Source organism: Hemicordylus capensis, chromosome 1 (assembly GCF_027244095.1).
Source record: "Hemicordylus capensis ecotype Gifberg chromosome 1, rHemCap1.1.pri, whole genome shotgun sequence".
Classification (NCBI taxonomy): Eukaryota; Metazoa; Chordata; class Lepidosauria; order Squamata; family Cordylidae; genus Hemicordylus; species Hemicordylus capensis.
Genome location: NC_069657.1, coordinates 318,790,089 through 318,805,001, shown reverse-complemented (window position 1 = coordinate 318,805,001; position 14,913 = coordinate 318,790,089). Strand labels below are relative to the sequence as shown.

At 46.3% G+C, this 14,913-nt stretch overlaps 1 long non-coding RNA gene across 2 annotated transcripts; it reads right to left on the bottom strand.

The window, feature by feature from the left end:
* Window positions 1–302: 302 nt before the first annotated feature.
* LOC128348241 (uncharacterized) lies at window positions 303–13,481 on the bottom strand. 2 transcript variants are annotated; one of them, XR_008318024.1, is made up of 3 exons: window positions 12,673–13,481; window positions 1,837–1,909; window positions 303–501 (listed from the first exon to the last, which is right to left on the bottom strand). It is a non-coding gene; the product is annotated as an uncharacterized LOC128348241 (long non-coding RNA). The 2 variants fall into 2 exon arrangements; XR_008318029.1 differs by lacking the exons at window positions 303–501; window positions 1,837–1,909 and adding exons at window positions 10,069–10,255; window positions 11,530–11,709.
* Window positions 13,482–14,913: the final 1,432 nt, after the last annotated feature.

The following is a 14,913-nucleotide window of genomic DNA, read 5'->3' as shown; positions in this document are numbered from 1 at the left end:
TGGGCTCATGATCCATGCATCCATCACCGAGGGAGGATCATCTGGAGGAAGGTGAGTTCCAGTCAGGCTTCACCCCCCCCCACCGCCTGCCACCCCCATGTGATTGTGTGCATAGCCTTATTCATGGGAAACTTTACTCATAGGCTGGGGAATCTAGAAAATTTAGCTATCAGGCCAAGGGGAAAGAATGTGCTCTCCCCTTTAAAATACGCTGGTGTAAATATTCAGACCAAACTGTCACTGGATGCTGAAAAAGAAAGAGAGTGTTAATGCTTAAAGATCAGTTTCAGTCTCACCTGAATATGATTATTTAATATGACTAGAAGTTTCTTTCTTTCTTTTTTTGAAGCATTACAGCCTTCCTCATTTTTCAGACTCGGATTCCCTGGTCTGCATTATATGACTTGCCACTCGCCATTTATGCTATGTGCCATGCCAATAACTTCTGAACAGATGCTCAATTGCCAAACATCGTGACCACAGGGGAAGAATGATGACAAGCTGTAAGTATATAACAGAATGTTACAAGACGATGGGAACTAATTATTCTGCTTAATCAACATGGAAAAATGAGATATACAGAGACTAAATTTAAGTATAGGCTTCAAGAAAACTCTTTAATCCTTAAAATGTACAGACAATGGAATTTACATTGTTGCTACTAACAGAATCTAGCGACTGATCTTGGAACCTTTTGCATTCAGACTATAGGTGAGCTGTAGCTGCAGTCCAAGATTGTTCTCATGCCATGAGCATCTGCCAGATCTGCATCTGAATCACCATCTAATGCTGCATTTACATATTTAAAAAGTTAAAAGGTTAAAAAGTTAATCAGGATTAGTGAACCCAGCAAAGCTGATTGTGTGAATGCAAAATTTCAGGGCCATCCTGGTCAAACCATTCCAGTTAACCAGCATTTATCCAGGATTTTATCCTGGTTATCTCTCCTGGTTCAATGCTGGTTAAGTGGAATGGTTTGACCAGGATTGCCCTGACATTTTGTGCATATAATCAGCTTTGTTAGGCTCAGTATCCTGATTAACCTTTTAACCAGGATCCTTGTGATTGTGTGAATGTAACCCTAGAACACGGTTACAGCATGTGGGTACATGTGCCAACATGGATTATCAATTACTCAGAGTCACAATAAACTAGCTAGATCATCATCATCATCATCATCATGCTATTTATACACAGTCTACCAGATGTTATTGACTTGATTTGGTACTTTAATTATCGGGTCCTTTCCAAGGGTCTAGGATAACTAAAGAAGAATTAAAGATATCATCATTATATTTGTGCTGTCCTGAGTAGTGTGGCCTTCTGTAGTTGATGTGTTGAAATTTTATTGATGCCCAGGTTGTTGAGATGCTGTTTGTTCTTTTGGTACTGCACCAAGGGCACCAACAACTATTGGCACCACTATTGTTTTCTTTTTCCAGAGCGGCTCAATTTCAATCTGAAGGTCCTTGTATTTGGTTGTTTTCTCCAGTTGTCGACTTGTCTATCCCCTGGGATTGCAATATCAGTTATCAGAACCTGATTGTTCTCCATGACTATCAGATCAGGCATACTGAGCGCGAAATGCCTATCCATTGTATTTGAAAATCCCAAAGGATTTTTGCCTCTTCATTTTCTGTGACCTTCTCAATCGGATGATTCCACCAATTCTTGCTTGCTAGCAATTTGTAATTCTTGCAAAAGTAGTAGTAGTAGTAGTTGTAGTTATTATTATTATTATTTCCAAATAGGTCAGAGAGCCACATTTGTCACAGAAAAACAATGAGCCAAAGAACTGTCTCTGCACTATATAACCTGTTACTTATCCGTACTTACCTCAAATGAATAAATAGTGAAATGCAGCAAGCAGCTTTCCACACATGTGCAACTGGGTGCTGATACCTGCATCCTGAAATCAAGGCTGTGTTTAAGAACCTATTCTGGAATGAAGACTGCATGTATTTCATAACACAAGGTACATCCAAATTAGAGACATGAATATGATGCTTTACATATTTCTTGTAATGCAGATGGATATGTGCATCCACATAGCACACGGTTATTTTTACTATGATAAAAATATGCACCTAAAACTATGCACCTAAAACTAGGGCTATTTTCGGCTATTCACAGTATAGAGACCTAGTTTCTTTGCACACTAAAACTAGGGTTATTTTCAGCTATTTGTGGGCAAGTGCCACTTGGAAATGACTTCCGGTGTAATTTCTGGTGGCCATTCTGGGACTTTTCCACCAAAAAAGACCCAAAATCGGAGAACTGGGAGGCAGGGGTGTGGAGGACATGGCTGGAGAGCTAGAGAGCAAGGTAATGTGCTTTACTACTCTTATTTCTGCTCTCCCTACTTTTTAATGAGATTTTAGCACATTTAAGTGTGCTGAGAAACCTACCCCCCCAATCCCCATAGGATCAAGGTTTCTTTTTTCAAAATTTCCCTGTTCGCAGCAATAGGCCGGAATGTAACCCCTGCAAAAAAGAGGGCCTCCTGTACACACACACACCTCCACAATGTTCTTGTGCAAGAACACCAGTACATCAAAGAAATCCAGCTATGTTTCCTTTCATAAAGGGGGAAAGAAGTAATAACAATTCTGCGGTGTCTGGGGAGGGGATGTGTGTGGTGCTCTGCTCCCCCATGAGATATCATTTTCAGTGATGTAGTGATGTGGCAGATCTTCCCATTGCTCTAATATACTAGTGCTGCTGTGCAAGAACACCATTAGAAAATTATTTTTTAATATCCTCCAGGCAACAGTAAGAATGGAAAGTGTTTTCATTCCAACATGAAGATTTCCACCTCCTTGCCTCCACCCCAGTGAGACCTCAAAACATGGTTTGGAATTAGTGCTCCAGTCTGTAGTGATTTTTGCTGCTGAACTCAGTTTAGAAGGCACCATTGTGTCCTCTGAATTTCACTGCCACTGTAACCTAGGTTTCATGTTCAAGTTCCTCCTGCTACCATCAAGAGGTCAGCTCAGATCATCCCAGAAATGTAGTTCTAGGTTGACCATGTTTCTCGCTAGTAGGGATGTGCATGAATCAATTTTTTTTCATTCGATTAATGCTTGAATCAAATCACCCCTGATTTGTTTTGTGTCTGAATCTGTCCCCCCAAATCAACCCAGATTTGATTTGGATTTGATTATAAGGGTCCTAGGGGCACCAGCCTTAGGTGGTGGGTAGGTCCCCATAGCTGCCACCTAGCACCCAAATTTCAATGCAGTAGGGCACTTGGTTGATATTTATTGGACCGGGTCTCACAATTAGTGAGACCCGGTTTAGGGCGCTGAGTGGGCAGGGAGCCCTGGGCAACCGGATCGGCTGCCCACACGATGCCCGGCTCTGAGGCAGAGCCGGCGGGGGCTGGGGAGTTCGGGGGCCGCACAGGCCCCAGAAGCCCCAGTATACCCTGCGCAAGTGCGGAGGGCATACTGGGGAGACCCCCGAGCCGGGAGGCTGCTTTTAAGCCTCCCGGCCGGGGGTCTACTCACAAGTAGCCATGGTGTGGAGCCGCACCGCAGCAACTCACGAGCAGATAGCCCGGGTTTGCGGAGCGCGCTCACTCCGCAAACCTGGGCTAAGGGGGGGGCTACAGGAGCGGGTTAGCTGCTCCAGAACCATTGGGCTCTGCTGCAAACCCGGTGTTTCTTATGATCACAAAAACCGGGCTAGGATTTTCCTAGCCTGATTTTTGTGATCGTAAGAATAGCCCCATTGATTTTTTAAAATTGATTTTGTATATTTCTGCCATAGGAAATAATGGGAATTTGAAGTCACCATCTCCTACCCCTAACATGGCTCCCCAGCTTTCATTTTTAAAAAACACTAAGCTCTAGCCCTTGTAGAAGTGGAATTATGGAGGAAAATGTGCAGTCACTATTTTTCAAGTGTTTGGATTCTTTGGCATTTAACTACTTTTCCTCATAATTTTTATTTCTAAAAAATGAAAGCTGGGAATCCAGGAGAATTAACAGAAGGAATTGGAATCTCAAATTGATTCAAATAGAATCTGGCACAATTCGATTTGGACCTGAATCTAGCCAGTGGACCACAGGGGCGATTTCTTCTGTGTCAAAATCACCCGAATCAGCTAGATTCAGGTACAAATCAATTTATACCCAAATCAATTCACACATCCCTACTCATTAGCCACCTCTCAGAGCTCTTGTCCCACCCTCTGCCATCACCTTTCTCCTCCTACCACTGCTTGGCAACAAGGTTGCCGTGTCCCTACAGTTCCTGCACTTAAAGGGAAAGAAATACAGTGAATGCCTGCTTTCTACGGCATGTTTTGGGGCTCAGGTGTTCTTCAACAAGAAAGGGATGTTAGAACAAGATGTTTCCTGACAATTCATCACTGCAGGGCTTTGGGAAAAACACATTGAGCCCTGGTACCACCAATCATGGAGTGCATTCCTCCGCACTAATATTTCTATCGCCCTCTGCCTCCCCCCATCATTATAATGCCCCCACCATGCACTGGCGTATATTCATATGGATGACTTCCTTCAACATCTATATCCTCCCATTTTCTGTGATGCTCCTGTTATGCATTGTGGGTTCCTGGTTCATGAGACTTCATAAATGTGTCGCAGTGCCAAACCAGAGCACAGAGGAGCAGCAGCAGGAAAGCATGAGCAGTAAGAACAGCTTTTGCAAGATAATCCAGGGAACATCTTTTACCACCCAAACAGCAAGGCAGAAAGGTATGTGGTGATGGAAGGACACATCACTCTTAAAGCACAAGAAGGTTGGGTGATGATACCACATTTAGGTATGTTTCCATGAAGGCTCCATCAGGAAAAAACCTGGAGTAGCCACGCCCATGGCAAACATCACCATGTTAAAATATTAAAGTGATAACATTTAGTCCCACAAATGTGATGTGTGTCTCTGTCTATGTGACCTGCCCTTTAACTGCAGGTCCTGTGTGCTGGCATTTGGATGGGCAGGAAGTCAGGTGTCAGGTGTTGCTACTCCTCTGCTGGTATTTCAATGCCAAGGTGTCTAAAGGGTTTTAATGGGAGAAGCCTGACGTGCTCTGGGGAAGACGTTGACTGGTTTGCACAGGTCTTTGGGAAAGAAGGTATAGGGGCATTGGATCCCCACGATGAATGGCCCATTCTTAGTTAATGTGGGCACCCAATGTACTGGTGCCTGGAGCAAAACTCATCAGGAGCATCAGGGCGGCCTAAGTCCCTTCCTCCCAAACTGGAGAAGACAGTGTGTTTTGCCACAGAGGACTCCCTCAAGGAGGACTCCCACAAGGGGAAAGCAGGGATTCTCACAGCCAGAAGTAACAAGCCATTTTCCTAGATATTTAATGCCAATGCTGCAAGCAGATTCCCCCTAGGGAGAGTCCACTTGCTGGCTGCAGACTCCATGCATTGGTGGGGTATGGGTTAGCACCAGAATCCCAACAACAGCTCTTTTAAATGCAGCAATTGCAAACTACATGCAGAATTGCCCCCTTGTCTTTAAATTAGGATGCATACAATGCAGGTAATTCCCCCTAGCCAAAGGTAGCAGTCACATGGCTTCACCATGCACAGCCTTTCCGGGCAGAGAGACGTTCCCAGAAGCACCAGCACCAATTGCATCAGATCCTCCCTAGGCTCATGGAGCATCTGTGTGAACACCACAAAGGCCTCAATTCTCATGGGGCATTGTTCCTTCTTGCACCCACAAAGCCAAAAATCCATCACCCCCTTGCTCCAACTTATCGGGTACTATGGAGCGTCCCTTCCCCCAGACCCCAAAAGTACTTAAACATGCCCCTTGACACCCTGGAGTTGTCAAGTATTGTGCTTGTGTGTGACCGCATAGTTTGATAGTTCTTACAAGGGCAGTGCTGAAAGTAGTGCAACGAAAGAGTTAAAATGTCTTTGCCCTGCCAAAGGTGGGAGAACTATGCCGAAAAGGCATAAGTGTGCTAGGTGTGCCCCCTATAACATCACAGCCATTGCAGCTTCACTAGAGTGCTGATGCCTTGTCCATAGCATAGCGACGTGAGTGGAATGGAGCTTGCGGGGATGCAGCCAGGGTGGGCTAGGAAAAGGGAGGGGTCCCTCTGCCCAGAAGACAGAGGTTGTGGAACCATGATTGAACTATCATCTGTGGAATTATTCCTGGCTTCACGGATTAACCACAGGTTCATCTCATTGAAGTTTCATGCTATGTCTAATTGGGTAAAGTAGCTGGAGCTTCCCAGTGATCTTCCCAGTAGCTGGAGCTTCCCAGTTGCAAGAACACCAGCAAAATTATATATGAATGAATGAATGAGTGAATGAATATTACATTTGGTGGTGGGAATCCACAGGCATGACACATATGCACACACGTACTCTCTCTTCACTACCTAGACACAGGTGGATGCACCAACTGGAAGCAGGATTCATTGTTATTTCAAAAACGATAATGAAAAATAAATAATGAAGCCAGTTAAATTGCTTTGTACTTTTTAAATTAATACATTTGGGTTTAACCCTGAATTGGAAGCACCACTGTAAACAACAACTTTTACACCCTGAAACTATTTTACATTGCATCACAGCATTAATTTTATGTTGAAAATGTATAGAAAATGCATATGTTTTGCCACACTGGTACATAAGAACATAAGAACAGCCCTGCTGGATCAGGCCCAAGGCCCATCTAGGCCAGCATCCAGTTTCACACAGTGGCCCACCAGATGCCACTGGAAGCCACAGGCAGGAGTTGAGGGATGCCCTCCCTCCTGCTGTTACTCCCCTGCAACTGGTACTCAGAGGCATCCTGCCTTGAGGCTGGAGGTGGCCTATAGCCCTCCGACTAGTAGCTGTTGATAGACCTCTCCTCCATGAAGTCATCCAAGCCCCTCTTAAAGCCATCCAGGTTGTTGGCTGACACCACATACTTCATATGTCATATACTTCGACAGCCAAAGAAAAACAGCCCCAAACAATAATTTTTAAATGATGCTGAAACACCAGTAGTTATTGATGTCTCATAACATCTTCCCAGGAGATACATATTGATTCTCCATAATCACATAAAGATGAAGATCTGTTTCTTGGAATTTGCACTAAGTGCTACAGTTCATTTCGCTCTGTGCTTTATGAATTGAAACACAGATATAAAGAACTACTACTAAATATTAAATATTAAATGTGTTGAGCAGTAACTTCCAAGTATAGTTAATTGCAGCAAATAAACAAAGTATCTTTAAACATCACAATGTGTACATCCCTGGGTGTTTTTTCTCCTACGTGAGAATAACTTGGTGTAAAAAAAATGTGACATGAACAGTGGCCGGAATTGCAGAGACACCAAAAGTGATTTCAGAATTTAGAGCATGATTCTGGGTCTGGAACTTCAAATAAAGACTTTGCATTCAAGAAGAAAATTCAAATACACAGTGGGCTAGTTTAGATGATACTTTCAACATGTGATTAGATTCCTCTACACATGTACATATGATCAATTGAATGGAAAACCATACATCCTCTACCCTGGATCTAAATACTAGATGTAATGTAGATTTAGAATATGGGATAGTCACTATCATATGATTAGATGATCATCTGAGTGAGGTCCACCACCCCCGCTTAACCATAGAATTTGCATTGTAAAGAGGACAGAGCCCAGGATTGAATCATCCAGTTATATAGTCAGGACTTACTTTTGGCACATTTTTTTCTCCCTGACTGAGGTGGAAAGTTGTGAGAGATCTTCTGATCTCTGCTAATCTAATTACTAACTGACATAAGTGGAATATGTGCTGCTTACAAGAGTGCTGTTTACAAGTTCACCCACTTTCTGGTATAAAATAAATGTGAAAAACTCTGTGTGTGTGTGTGTGTGTGTGTGTGTGTGTGTGTGTGTGTGTGTGTCTGTGTCTGTGTCTGTGTGTGTGTGTGTGTGCGCGTGTTTGAGTTTCAAACATGAATTTTTATTTTTTTCATGTTTCTGCTGTGACAAGAAATAAAGGGGTTGTTTTACCCACCAGGCCTTAAGGGCCATCCAGGGATGTAGCTAGGGGAGAGGGGCCCTGTGTTTGCTCCTCTCTCTGGTGGCCCCTCAGAGTGAGGGGGATAATGAAGAAAATAGGATAGGTTGTTACCTTGTGGGACCCATCCGCTCAATTATAGCTACACCCCTCTGGCTACCCCAGTCCATTGCCTTTATTCCCCCACCTTCCAGTAGGGATGTGCGAACCGGCTCACCCTCAAGCTGCCTCAACATCGAGTCAGTGTGGCTTGAGGGCTCACCCTTGAGCCGGACCAGGTCTGGTTTGGCTTGAGGTCAAGGCAACACACACACACACACGACTGGCTCAGGGCCATTTCAGGGATACTGTGATTGATTTTTTTAAAAAAATAACTTACCACTTCTGGCATACAAGGGTGCTGCTGGGGCCATGGGGTGGGGGGGTCTCCAGCAGTTCCCCCTTCCCCTGCTGGCTTCCCTGCTGTCCTAAAAGGGCTATTTGGCCTGTTTCAGGGCCCTTTCTGCACTGGCAGTGGGAATTTTGGAGGCCACCATGCATGCACACTGGCCATTTGTGTGCCCACAGGCCTCCAGAGTTGGTAAGTTTTTTGGGGGGAAATTTCACACCCCATCAGGCCGGGCCCAAACCAGTTCAAATTTGAGCTGGACCAGGGCACAGTTCAATGTGCACCAGGCCCAGTTTGGTTCGAGTCCAGTTCTACTTGAACCAAACTGGGTTTTCCAGTTTTGTGCACACCCCTACTTTCCAGAGCCCCACTTACAGCCTCTTCAGTAACTTCCCTCCCCCTGCATTTCTCCTTGCTGGGATCTGACAGAGCATATTGCATGGGAAGTTCCCAGTCATGTTGGGAGCGAAGGATTGAGACAGGGAAGTCACAAGAGGAGTAGGAATGTGCACCAGCCAGTTTGGCACCCCCTCTGGGAAGTGCCAAATCAGCTTGGTCACCGGCATTCAAACTGACTCAACGAGGCAGGGAGCAGTTCGCTTCGAAGACAGGCAAGGAGCTCCTTACCTGCTTGCCTCCACCCCACCACTTTTTGCCAGCTGCACCCACTCTCCAAACACTCTCTATGGAGTGTCTGAAGACTGGATGGGGCAGCAGGGAGGTACACTGCTGCCCCGCCAGACTGATTTTCCAGCCAGCACTGGCAGGGGGAAAGTGGAGGGAGGGGTAAGTGTACCCTACCTAGCCCTTAAAGTTATCCCAACCCCACCGCCCAACTTTTCAAACCAGCCAGTGTTTCAGAGGCCTATTCGGAGGCCTGTAAAAGGGCCTTTGAACAGGTTTGTGCACATCCCTACTATCTATCTATCTATCTATCTATCTATCTAAAGCTGCTTGGGCCTCCCTCACTGACATGGAACTCCCAGACCAACACACAAAAGATAGAAACATCTATCTAGTTTTTACAGGAAAGTTCCTGACCTCACCCAGTCTACCAACAACAACAAACAAAAACCCAAACCCCACAAAAATGCATTACCTTCCTAGAAAATGCAGGTAAGGTCTCCCATTGAAAAGCATTGACAATGAAACCTCACAGAGATAGGAAATGCTAGAGTCACACAGAGGGATAAGAGTTTGATATTTGCACCCCACTAAACGGCAAGCTCCTATATATATATATATATATATATATATATATATATATATATATATATATATATATATATAATTTATTTATTGTTTAGATAATTTTTTATTCAGCCCCTGCAGCACCCTATTGCTTGGGGTGGTTCAAAACATTAATAAAACAGTTACAACATAAAACAAGAGACTAATACAATCAAACAAATTAAACAAAAGTCTATGTTAAAACAACAATTAAAATTACAGTTGTTTTTTTTTAAAGTTTCAAATTCAGAGTATTTAAAAAGCTTAAAAGTGAGAACTATAAAAACTAAGGAATCTACCAGATATAAGCAGTATAGAACATGAAAAACCCTCTATAAAAAGATGTTGTTTTTAATTGTTCTTTAAAAATACTGAGGCGAGGATGGTGGAGCTCTTTTGGGAAGGTGTTCCAAAGCCGAGGGGCCACAACTGAAAAGGCCCTGTCTCTAGTCCCTGCCTACTGGATCTCTGTTAGTGGTGGGGCCATGAGCAGGGTCTGAGATGTCAAGCAGAGGGTTTTGCATAAAGTGGCTCAGGGTGGTATATTTGCATCTTCCATTCTGGATGGCACAGAGCAGGAATGGAATGCAGGCTGAATAGATAGAGGCAGGAGAAGCTCCCAGTGAAGATCCCTGAATAGGAGATGAAGAATAAAATGGTATGTTGTGACATCATGGAAACCTGTGAAAATTGCACATTTTTGTTTGCCTGATGTATTTGTTGTGCTTGCAGCCCTAGACCCAGTACCATTAGTCCAAGCAAAGCTAATTTGGCTGTTCCTAATCCAAGTGCAACTTTCTATGTAACATTATTCTTAGTCAGAGGTATTAAGGGGGCATGGGGAAGCCTTCAAATAAATATGCAGTGTCAGGTGCATACGTGCTGGCCAGCTATGCCTCCCACTACTGACACTCTGTGGCCATGCCCACTCATTCTTTTCCCCAATGATCAGAGCTTCTCCGGAGAGAATGTCCTTCTCACATGATTGCTCTCCACAGATGAAGAGGGACGTTGTCATTGCACCCAGACCCAAGGAGACACGGAGACGTTACTGTGGTGTAATTGGTCACTTTTACTGAGGCTTAATTGTCTTGTGCTTACAAGGCATATTGGCTGGGATTGACCCTCCTCCCCCTACAGTGTGGTCCCTAGCAGGCAGGCCACAGCTGTGGCCGCCATCGCCTATGACCATGGAGATAGCACCTTGGCTCCAGGTGGCTCCTCCAATCTAAAGCGTGGAGCGCCCTTCTTTGCCAACCTAAGGTCAGGTCTCCGATAGCAAACACCACCCCTCTGATGCTGTACAGCCATACGGAAAGGATGTCACCTGCGGAGAGGTAGGAGTTAAGCAGCATCCCTGATCTGTCAAGCCTCAAGGGATACGCCCCCTCCTTGATGTATAAAGCTTACCTAAGGTGCCACACGCATTTTCTTAGCTGTTCCCCACCACACTGTACCTGCCATGGCGGGCATTAGCCTAGCTTAACACCCCACTCCCCACAGACACAGTAGAATGACTGCCAACCCCAGCCGCAAGTCATCTATGAACAGCCTCATGCCCACGGCCGACAGGTGGACCCCATCGCCTCAGTAAAGGGCGGGCCTTGAAAACAAAATGTCATTGTGCGGAATGCAACCCCCTCCCCTAGTGGCTAAGAAGCATGCCATCGTTGTGTTAACCCCTCGCCTAGCCCTGTCCACCTTGTTCAGCTTGAGGGCCCTTTCCATACCCTGTGCTGAGTGATGTCGGACCAGATTATGACCACACCTGGACACCACGCCAGGACCACCTCTAGGTCCTGTGAGGTCTGCTGAGACAGCGAAATACCTGACTGACTAATCAAGTCGTCCCCCACAAAATGCAAGAGCAGGATATCCGGTGCTGGATTCTCCTCCATGTACTCACACAGCATCGGGAGCAGCTGGGCCCTTCTCATACCCCGCCGCCCACGCCACTCGACTGAGGCCCAACACCTCAGGCCCATTTGTGTTCCTGGATCTGTGCCTTGAGCCCACTTGAGGGCCCAAAATATAAAAGAGTGGCCCAAGACGAGGACTCTGGCCCGCTTTGCCGGAGACTTCGTCCCTGTGCAAGAGAGAGGACATGGTGAGTGGGGGAGGAGAGGCGGGGAGGTGCGTAGGCCCTCCCCTTTCAACATACATATTTGCGGTAGATTCCAGACCGCCAGTGGCCCAAGCGCTGTATGGCATTGGCCGAGTAGCCCATACCCGCCGCTGCCAACGCTGCTCCAATTCTGAAGGAGTGTGATGATAAGTGGTGTGTGAGTATGCCGGCCATGATGAAGGACTTCTTCATCACTGTCCAGAACTGGTACTGGGACAAGTGGCTACCATTGGTGTGGACAAAGAGGCATCCTTCCGCCTCGCCTCTCACCCCCCATAAAGGCCCCCAGAGCCTGCACCAGACACATGTGCTGGTCATCTGCCCTGTGGTGGGTGACCAACTGTTCCTTGCCCTTCTGGTCTGTCTTGGAGAAGCGGAGCTGCAGCATTACCGAGGCTGACCCCAGCGTAAGGTCCCACTTCTGCAGGACCCTGCCTGCCACACTGCGTGCCGCCCTGGGGAACAACTCCCCAGCCCTGAACACCCCATAGAAGGCAACCAGCGCTGCCGCGCAGAACTCTCCAGAGAGAATGCCCTTCTCACATGATTGCTCTCCACAGACGAAGAGGGACGTTGTCATGTCTCAGATTGGTGTGAATGTTTATTTGGCTGCAATTACACATTCTGGGAAGCCGCTGCTCAACATATTCAATATTTAATATTCAATATCATTTCCTTACATCAATGTTTCTGGCCGTAAATAAGAGTAATAACTGAACTGCTGCACTTAGTGCAAATTCCAAGAAACAGATCTTCATCTTGATATTATTATGGAGAATCAATATGCAAGTGGAAGACAAAGGAAATGTGATTTGGCCATCTGTTACTTAAATCCCTCCCTAAACTGCCAAACAGAATGCTTGGAGTTGTTTTTAGCAATAAGGAAAATACACAATAAGTTTGAAGACACTGATAACACTTAACTGGAACAGCTCTTCAGCACTTTGATGAGATGAGTTACTGTACAGATGGCTTCCATCATGCAAGTCTTTTCCGTTTATAGTGCTGCAGGTGGTAGTAGAAAAGGAAATGGAATATATGGAAGAAAGGTTAGGACTGAGAAATTCTCACACACTTTAATAGAGTAAAAATATGTCTCCAGGGAGGATTCTAGCTTCTTATCTGAACTGCTATCGAGGGCTGTGTGAAACAAGTTTGCAAAAAAGAAAACTGGTTCCCCATTTATTTAAGGATATAGTGGAAGAAAAATATATTCACACTTTTCATGCTCTAAAAAGTATATGGGCTGGTTCGGATGGTCACCATTAGGCATATTTATTGCATTGCGATCAACAAAGACCATACATGTGGTGCATGCCTGGCCACAACTTTATTAAGGAAACAGTGTAACATATATGCAAAAGACTTTGAACAGGTAGCTGGGTGACCCAAGACCTATGCATCTCAAACCCATGGGGAACAGGCTGGGATATCTTCCTGTTGATGTTTGTTGCCCATTCCTGCCTGGTTCTAGGGTACAGGACCCAAAACCAGAAACATCCCTGAAGAGCAGCCAAGTGCCCCAGCCACCTGATTGAGGCTATTCTCACGACCAGCAAAAACAGGGCTTGAGGTCTGAAGGCAGGGTTAGCACTACCATGTGAAACCTTGGCAAGCTCTCAAACAGGGCTCTGTCAAAACAGGGTCACCCAGTTCCCAGCCCCTCCTTTAAAACCAGGTTTAGAAAGCAGGGGAGGTTGTCTACCCCCTCCTAGTACTCATGTAAAGCTTCGGAACACTGCGGAAGGCAGCCTATACGGAACTACCATAGAGCCTGCGTACCAGAGCGGGCTGCAAAGCAAGCAGTTTAACACTTGGTGAAAGCCGGTCCAGCAACAGCTCTGAACACTCACTCAAACTTCCTTAAAGTGGCAGGCACCTTGCAAATAAGCCCAAGGGAAATTACGAACATAGGAAGCTGCCTTCCACTGAGTCAGACCATTGGTCCATCCAGCTTAGTACTGTCTACACAGACTGGCAGTGGCTTCCTGAGGCTCTCAGGCAGGATTCCTGCTCAGCCTGACCTGGAGATGCCAGGCAGGGAGCTCAAATCCTTTTTCCTATAGCAGCCGTATCCCGTAAGGGGAATAGTTGCACAGACACATATGTCATACTATTCATTCATTTTACATTTTACTAGCTGACCCTGCACAGAGCAACTGTGTGGTCGTGCACTGAGTCTGTGGCATCCCACCCCCACAATCCTCTCACTCACTCTCGCCACCTCCACAATGCTCTCGCTCACTCTCGCCACCCCCACAATGCTCTCGCTCACTCTCGCCACCCCCTACAACGCTCTTGCTCACTCTCGTCACCCCCACACTGCTCTTGCTCGCTCTCGCCACCCCCGCAATGCTCTTGCTCACTATTGCCACCCCCCACATGCTCTCACTTGCTCTCACCACCACCCACAAGTCTCTCGCTCGTGCTCTCTGTCCTCCATCTTTCTATCTCTGTCTTGCAGTCCTTGCTTCCCCCTGCCACTGCCAGGGACTGTCGCCTGTTTGTCTGACAGCCTTTGACCTCCGTGCCGCTTCACGGCACAGCTCAGCCAATCGCTTGCCTCCTGCAGCCCCCAGAGCCAACTGTCCAGCTCCTGAAGCCACCCCCAGCCTCTGAGCTCCCTGCTGCTTCACAGTGGCCCCGAGCCAACTATCAAACTGCTTTCCAGCCACCCCACAAAACTCCCTGCTGCTCCAGGACTCTCTCCCCCTCTGTCAGTCAATCACTTCCTTTCTACCACATCCCCACACATGGCCCATCTTGGAGAATTAATAATATAGATATCCCGTTCTTCCTCCAAGGAGCCCAGAGCAGTGTACTACATACTCAAGTTCCTCCTCACAACAACCCTGTGAAGTAGGTCAGGCTGAGAGTGAAGTGACTGGCCAGAGTCACCCAGCAAGTATCATGGCTGAATGGGGATTTCTGTGCTCCTTCCTGCCCCTGCAAGTCACTGGACAAAAGCAGGAGTGTCCCTGCCCTTGCTTGCAGCTGCCCTTGCCTACAGCATGGTGTAGTGGTTAGAGTACTGGACTAAGACCCAGGAGACCCGAATTCAAATCGGCATTCAGCCATTATACTAGCTGGGTGACTCTGGGCCAGTCACTTCTTTCTCAGCCTAACCTACTTCACAGGGTTGTTGTGAGGAGGAACTTAAGTATG